Source organism: Cynocephalus volans, chromosome 13, assembly GCF_027409185.1.
Source record: "Cynocephalus volans isolate mCynVol1 chromosome 13, mCynVol1.pri, whole genome shotgun sequence".
Classification (NCBI taxonomy): domain Eukaryota; kingdom Metazoa; phylum Chordata; class Mammalia; order Dermoptera; family Cynocephalidae; genus Cynocephalus; species Cynocephalus volans.
Window position 1 is genome coordinate 99,103,749 of NC_084472.1, and position 8,840 is coordinate 99,112,588.

General features: G+C 32.3%; 1 non-coding gene across 1 annotated transcript; it reads right to left on the reverse strand.

The window, feature by feature from the left end:
• Nucleotides 1-6,389: 6,389 nt before the first annotated feature.
• On the reverse strand, nucleotides 6,390-6,528 carry LOC134362348 (U4 spliceosomal RNA). The gene has a single exon (XR_010021604.1). It is a non-coding gene; the product is annotated as a U4 spliceosomal RNA (small nuclear RNA).
• Nucleotides 6,529-8,840: the final 2,312 nt, after the last annotated feature.

Sequence of the window (8,840 nt, forward strand, 5' to 3'; positions counted from 1 at the left end):
TTGCATTTCTATATACTAACAATGAATGATCTGTATAGAAATTTTAAAAATCCAATTTACAATAGTATCACCCCCCAAAAATAAAATACTTAAGAATAAACTTAACCAAGGAGACTTGTGCACTGAAAGGAGAAACTTGTGAACTGAAAGGAAAGACTTGTATACTGAATATTAAATTGTGGAAAGAAATTAAAGAAGACACAAAGAAATAAAAGGCATTCCATTTTCATGGGTTAAGAGACTTAATATTGTTAAAATGTCCTAACTACCCAAAGCTATCTACAGATCCAGTGCAATTCCTATCAAAATTCTAATGGCATTTTTGCAAAAATAGAGAAAAATAAATCCTAAATTTATATGAAATCTCAAGGCAACCTGAATAACGAAAGCAATCTTGAAAAAAGAAGGACAAAGTTGGAGGCCACAATTCATGATTTTAAAAAATATTACAAAGCTGCAGTAATCAAAACAGTATTGTACTGATACAAAGACAGACATAGAGACCAATAGGCCATAATAGAGATCCCAGAAATAAACTCTCACACATATGATCAATTGATCATTGACAAGTGTACCAAGATCACACAATGCAGCAAGAAAATCTTTTCAATAAACTGTGCTGGGAAAACTGGATATTCACATGCAAATCATGACCCTTAACTTAAAAATTAGTTTAAAATGAATCAAAGACCTTAATGTGAAACTGTAAAATTTTTAGAAGAAAATGTAGAAACATCTTCATAATTTTGTATTTGACAATGATTTCTTTGATATGACAACAAAAGCACAGGCAACAAAAGCAAAAGTAGACAAATAGACTACAGCAAACTTAAAAACTTTTGTGCATCAAAAGAAACAATCAGCAAATTGAAAAGGTAACCTATAGATTGAAGAAAAAAATTTCCAAATCATAGATCAATAAAAGGGTAATATGCAGAATATATAAAGTACTCCTACACCTCAACAACAACAAAATAACACAATTGAAAAATGGGTAAAAGACTTGAACAGACTTTTCTCCAAAGAAGAGATACCAATGGCCAATGAGCATATGAAAAATATGCTCAACATCACTAATCATTAGAGAAATGCATAACCAAACCACAATGAGATATCACCTCACTCTTATTACAATGGCTACTATTTAAAAACTAAAACTGAAAATAACAAGTATTGGAGAAGACGTAGAGAAATTGGAACCTATGGACTGTTGATGAGAAGGTAAATGGCACAGCCATTATGGAAACAGCATGGCAGCTCCTCAAAAAACTAAGAATAGAATTGCCATGTCATCCAGCAATTTCACTTCTGGGTAAATATCCAAAATAATTAAAGCTGAATCTCAAGGAGACATTTTCATTCTACGGCCGTTGCAGCATTATTCCCAACAATTCAAATGTCCATAGACAGATGAATGAATACACAAAATGTGGTATAGACTTACAATGGAATATTAGTCGGCCTTAAAAAGGAGGGAAAACCCATCACGTGCAAAAACATGGATAAAACTTGAGGACATTATGCTTAGTGAAATAAGCCAAAGAAAAGGCAAATACCAGGCTAGCAGGCTCATTCAGTTGGTTAGAGTGTGGTGATGGTAACACCAAGGTCCAAGGTTCAGATCCCTGTATTGGCCAGCTGCCAAAAAAAGTTTTTTTATTTAATTTTTAAAAAGGCAAATACTGTATGATTCCACTAATGTGAAATACTTAAAGTAGTCAAATTCATAAAAACAGAAAGTCCAATGTTGGTTTCCAGGGGCTGGGTAGAAGGGGAATGAGAAATTGTAGTTCAATGAGTATGGAGTTTTGGTTTTGAAATAAGAAAAAGCTCTAATGATCCATTGCATGACAGTTTAAACGTACTTAACTCTACAAAACTGTACACTTAAAAGTGATTAAGATGATAAATATTATGTTTCTACCACAATTAAAAATAGTTTTTTAAATAAAAGCTTGACACAAATATCCAACAGTCCACCAAGTCTGCTCTGAAATATCTACCTAAAGAATTACTTGCATATATGCTTAAGGAAATATACATGAGTTTTCATAGGAGTGTCATTTAGAATATCAAAAACCTAATTGTCTCTGAACAGAAAAATGAATAAAGTAAGATACATTCACATGAAAACCTATACAGCAGTGAAAATGAATAAATAAGTATACTAAAAATGTCTCTTTATCTGTACACTTTTGTATTAAAGTGTATTTTGTCTAATATTAGTTTGCTATTCCAGCTTTCTTATGGTTGCTCTTTGAATAATATATCTTTTTCCATATTTTTAACATATTTGTGTTTGCATCTAAAGATTATTTCCTATAGACAGCATATAGTTAGATCTTGTTTTTTATCCAGTCTAACAATCTCTGCCTTTGGATTAGATTATTTAATTCATTCATATTTAATGTTATTAATAATACAGTTGCATTTGCATCTACCATAGTACTTTGTTTTCTATGTCTTATATTTTTTTCCATATATTCCTTCTTTACTGCCTTTTCAGCAAGTGAATACTTTTTATTGTAACAATTAAATTTTTTTTTTTTTTTTTTTACTTTTTAAAAATTATTTCATTGTTAGTTGCTCTAGGGCTTACCATATATATACATCTTAAATTATTGAAATCTACTTTAGGTTTATAGCAAGTTAAAATTCTATTGAGATATGGAAGCATTTTTCCTATATAGCTCGATTCTTTTCCCCCTCTTTTTGTGATATTATTGTTACATACTTTACATCTATGTATGATACAAACCCAACAATGCATTGTTATAATTATTACATTAAGAAGTTGAGAGGAGAGCATATATATTTATATCATTTATACTATGTATGTATGTATTTATATCTTCTGTGTTGCTTCTGTTTCTTTTCATTTGTCCCTGTGTATTTGAGTTATCATCTGTTATCACCTGTTGTCATTTGTTAAGCCCAGGACAATTTTGTTCCTACTCCTCTCCTTTGTGCTATTATTGGCAAATACATCACATTTCTATGTTTTATGTAGACCAAACATTTTCATTATCTACACATTTTTCTCTATATTTTTTAATCAGTTAAGAGAAGAAGAAAAAAGCTCTCTTAACATTTTTATATTTATCCAAATTTCAAGAGTGAAATAATTTTTTGTGTAAGCCTTGAACTAAGAATCTGAGTGACATGGAAGTAGGGAATTTGTACTTAGATCTTAATAAAGCAGGACTAAATTGGAGAGAGGAAGATTGAAAAGAAAATATACCAGTGCCTGCCCCATTTGCCCTCAAAGCAGGAAGAAAATTACTACTGCAATCTGGAGGTGTTCATGAGTCACGCCCAGTCTTCTTAAAAGTTTCTGTATTCTTAAGGCCCAATGACTTGGGTATTTAAAAGTCTAAATTGATATGGCAACAATATTGCATGTTGAAAAAGAAACAGTAGATTTTGATGTCGCAGAACAGCATAGAAAGTTTTCAGACCCATTTCCCTGGCTGTTTTAAAAGCAAATTTATTTGATGATAGAGAAGTGAAATAAATGGTCTTTAAAAGTATCATCCTGCCATGAACTTCTGTGATTTCAATTGTCACAAACATTATTATTCCGTCTCCTTAGTTTTATTCTATTTTTTTTACTGAAAAGTAAAAATCAGATATTATGTGTGATAGAGCAAAGCTTTTATTGAAACGTAAAAAGAGGTTTTATCTGAAATAAGCACCACTTCTCATTTCACAACCATGATATCAAAAGAGTCTTACACCCTGACCCTGCACTTGAAAGAATGCTGTATGGAGTGTGATAAAAAGTCACTGAAGGATTTAGCAGACTTGTAGGTTCAGGCAGTAGAGTCCAAGGGTAAAGATGCAAAAGCAAAAATGTAAAAGAAACCTGCCATGGTAGAATGACTCCTTCCCTCTAGCAAAATGGTTGCCTCCAAGAAATAAAATGTAACATCCAATTCTTTCAAGTGAGACCCTCTGATTTTTCCTTGCGATAGCCCTGAGGACATACTCAAAGCCATGCTGCTCTTAATAAGGTATCAAGGTTACAATGAATATAACAATGACATAAGGAGCTGAAACAGAAAGAGGGATGCCTCTATTTAGAAAAGCGTGGCAAAGAGGACTACAAAGGCAAACCTTAAAGGCCAAAGAAGAAAATGCTATGTAACTTGTAAAGACAAAAAAAAAGAGAAATATAAATTAAATATACCAGGAAAAAAAATGTGCTCCCTTTATCTTTGACACTTTGCAATCTAAAGCTGGAAGGAATCTGAGAGCTCATCTAATTCAACTTCCTAGTCTTTCCGGTAAAGAAATCAAAGCCTGGAAAGGTGAGTATTTTCCCCAGTACAGTCACCCCCCGCCTTGTCCTCGGTTTTGCTTTCCACAGTTTCAGTTACACACAGTCCATCATGGTCCAAAAAAAGTTGAGTACAATATGCACAATAAGAGCTTTGAGAGAGAGAGAAGGAGAGAGAGAGAGATGACATGCACATAACTTTTATTAGAGTATGTGGTTGTAACTGTTCTATTTTGTCATTATTTATTGTTGTTAATGTCTTACTGTACCTAAATTATAAATTAAACTTTATCATAAGTATGTATGCATAGGAAAAAACATAGTGTGTATAGGGTTTGGTGTTATTTGCAGATTCAGACTTCCTCTGGGGGTCTTGGAAGGTCACACCCACAGATAACAGGGGATTTCTACTCACTATTTGAGAGTCTTCTGAACCAACATTTTTAGAAAGAGTAGTGAACTAAGAAAATAAAACTAATACATTTTACAGGGTTGAAACATAAGTTTAAAGAAAGAAAGTATATTACAAATAAAAAACTAAACTTAAATACATGTTACCTTGTAGATGCCATTTTTTAGATACTTTTATGGTGGCTTATAAAAGTGTACATTAGAAAAGATCATATCACTTTGGAAAAACCTAATTGAGAAATATAAAAATATTACATTTTATTTTTTTGACATGGTATTTATGGATACTATTAGAAAACTCCCACTAAGAAAGAAGGATTAGTTTTCAATATCTTTCAAAAAACCAGCAAATGGTAAATGTTTATCTCTGACAGGCAAAATTGAAGAGGCTGATGAAGAATGTGTAGAAGATTAGACAATCTAAATGGTGTAAAATCATACCCACTAAGATAGATAAACCTAAGGAGATTGTTCAGCTTAAATAAAGGAAAAACTGTCCTCAATTGCATAAAGGTCTTTACACAGAGAATGAATGAGTATCTATTTACCATCAAAGAAAATATGACAACAGAATACTTATTTACAGGAGAATGTAAAATACAGAAAATACCTAAGAAGCATTTATTACAGAGCTTACTTTCTCTATCTCAAATCATTAGTATATTATTGAAATCTGAACTTAAGAAACAAGCAATACATGCAATGGCACACATGTAGCCAGGAGCATTGCATTACTGGATGCCCTCAAAGAACCTAAAAGTCTAAATTATTATTTTTCCTGCATATATACAGAAGTAACCTCAATAACGGAAATCAGGTTGTGATTATATTTCCCAGAATGCATATTTACTGGTACACAGTAATTATAATGAGGGATTATTTTAGCATAAAAGAGCAAACTTCAAAAATGTAATTATCTATACCTATAGATGGCGTTTTCTATCCTCTCAGTTATCTCCTGAAAGTACACGATTCTCTTGAAAAATCAATGGGAATTTACTCACATATTTAAAATCTAACCTGGCACCCCATCCACTAGATAGATTAATGACTAGCACATATTAGAGGCTCAATAAATACTAAATAAAGTCCGGGGCCAGGCAGGATTATTTATTTCTTTTTTCGAAGGGACTAAAGACCGCATTTAGCTGCAAGGAAGGCTGGAAATGTGTTGCTGTAGCTACACATGAACACTGCTACTAAAAGCCTAGCTCAGTTAGAAAATAAGGAGGCGATATTAGGTAGGCATCTAAAAATCTCATTGTAAAAACCGTGGAATAATCCTCCCGCCTTCTCACCAGCATCACCACCCAAACTGGATTGTTCTTCTATAGCTGTATTTTATCATTGTTTTTCTTCATACCAAAAGAAGTCTAATTCATTCTCCTCTTTTCTAAAATTCTATGATTTTTTTCAGTTGCTGTGTTGTAATTCACATCACTATGGTGAATAACATCTGCATTTTTTGAATTTTTTACTGAGTATGGAAGCCAACACAATGTCTCTATGTTGAACGATACTGATTTCCTAAACTAAAATTATAATGCCCTCTGACATAGGAAGATGTTTCTGATCAATCTGAAGAAAGTAGAGTAGGGACATAAGACACTAAAGCTAGTCATCTGATTTGTTTATAAATTCTCATGATTAATTCAGCTCTACTTTTGCAGCCACAAAAAAAAATTCACTGTTGCACGTGATAAATGCACATGGTATTATGTACATCTCTAAATTTTCATAGAAAAACAATAGGATTTAAGTTAGGAAGAGTTTTAAATTAGCAATAATCACTCCTCGGATAAACCTGATTGGCTATGATACTGCACCTGCACAAAGCTATGCTTAAAGTTAGAGCAGCCTAGATTCTAGCTTTGTTGGTTATTTGGCAAATAGGAACTAGACTCTTAGAGCCTTGTTTCCAGTATTTCCAAAGGTATAAAAATACCTGGACGATCTTAGGCCAATATATACCTGTATGCCATATATATTGTTTATAGTCAGCATTAACTCTGATTTGGTCAGTGTTCATGTCATTTACATTGTTAACTATTTTAAATAATCCTTTTATGTGCACCATAGGATTTTTTGAGAAATTAAGCAGATTGTCTTCAAAGTTTCAGTAATTAATTTCCTTCTTTGAGTTACTATCACTATGTAATATATAACACATAACAGAATACCTGAAACTGAGTAATCCATAAAAAAATGAAATTAATTTCTTTCAGTTTTGGAGGCTAGGAGGTCCAAGGTCCAGGAAACACATCTAGTGGGGGCCTCCTTCTCGGTGGTGTCTCTCTACGGCGACACAGTGTGTCACATGGCAAGAATAGCAAGAGCTCCTTCATGTAGTCTACTTATAAAGCTACCATTCTGTATTCATGATAATCCACTAAACATTAACCCATTCATCCATGAATGGATTGATCTATTAATGAGGACCAAGTCCTCACAATCCAATCACCTCTCAAAGGCCCCACGTTTCAAATACCATAATTGGATTTCCCACCCTCTTAACATTGCTACAGTGGGGATCAAGTTTCCAATACATGAATTTTAAGGGGCACATTTGACACATAGCACCAACTTATCAGTGTACTTACAAAAGGAAGCTGTATATAATTTTCTTTAAGATGGGAATGTTGGAAGAAGACAGTCATATTGCTTTGAATATTAGCAAGCGATAACTATCTTGCCTGTTATGTTGAAAGTAAGTCAATTGCTTTTCTAAAGCAACATTCTAAGTGGTTACTACTATGAAAAGAAACGAAATTTATATCTTCTTTATTTGGGAAGTATTAAGCAAAGTGGATTATTTTTGTACTCTACTTACTACATTACTTTAAATGCTGATGATAAGTTATAGCAGAAATGTAACAAACATCTTTCTAATGTAGTTGATGTAGAAATACTAACTTATTACACATCATACTTCTTATTTCTAGTTTTCCAAAAGTTTTACATAGTGCATCTTACTTAAATGACTGTGTATAAAAGTTTTGAGTATTAGGACATATTTCAAAATAGCTGCAAAGAGAGAATTTTAAAGTATTATTTGGCTTTTTACAACTCAAAGAACTTTCCAATGATAGCAATCAACTGAAACAAGCAGAAATATTTAATGCATTATTTAGAGTTTGTCTGCCATCTACAGGGTTTTTTCCTTTTTTTTTTAAGATCTTTTTTCTTCTATTTCCAAATGATCAATATGACTAAATCTTCTCTAATGTTATAAAATTTGAGGCAAAAAAAGACTTGTGAATATATTTATTTGTTCCACTTAAAGACGGATTTTAAGAAAATTTAAATGATCACTCTTGAAATTCTATGTGTGACAATGTACATTGATTTAGTCTCTTATGAAGATGTGACCTAATCACTCTCTTTACATGTTGAAATGTTTAAAAGCTCATTTGAAGACCACAGAATAAATGCTACATACAAATTGATCATAATTTAGTGCAACATATTCCTGCAAATGTAGAAAATCTTAATTTGAATAAAATTTCTAAATGCTTTACCAAAGCGTGTTGATAGGCAGTGAATGAGGCAAATGTGTGTGTACAAGACAAATAGCAAACGGTTTGAAGAGGAATGATAAGAAAATATATCCTTAGAAATGTAACAATATTATGAAGACTTGGAGCCTAAAATGAGTCTATAATAAATCAGATCTATTACACACATTATAATAAATCAGATCTATTACACACATTCGTCTAGGTATATACCAAACTAAGGTCGCTGTGCAGACCAAAAAATACCAAACATCTGCCTATCCTGGCTAACATGAGTGACAGCTGTTTCTTTACCAATTGCGGCTGTGGTTTTTCTTTAGTCTTTCCTCCTCTTTCTAAATAAAATTTCTTAAGGTATTCAGTCAAAGAATTACTCCTGCTTCCTGACAGCTCCAATCTAAACCATAGAATATTCTGCTTGAATCTACAAGCTACACGTAAAAGGAAAGGACTTATTTTTCATGTCTTCATGTAAAGTTGTAAATTTTTGTTTGTTTTAAAAGCCTTTTATTAATAATCTAACCTCCTATATTTCTTGGAAGTATACCCATCACCGGTCATGTAGATAGAAAACTGCTGTAAATGGGAATATATTTGCATTACGTTCCATGACATTTTCAATTAAACTGTCAGTT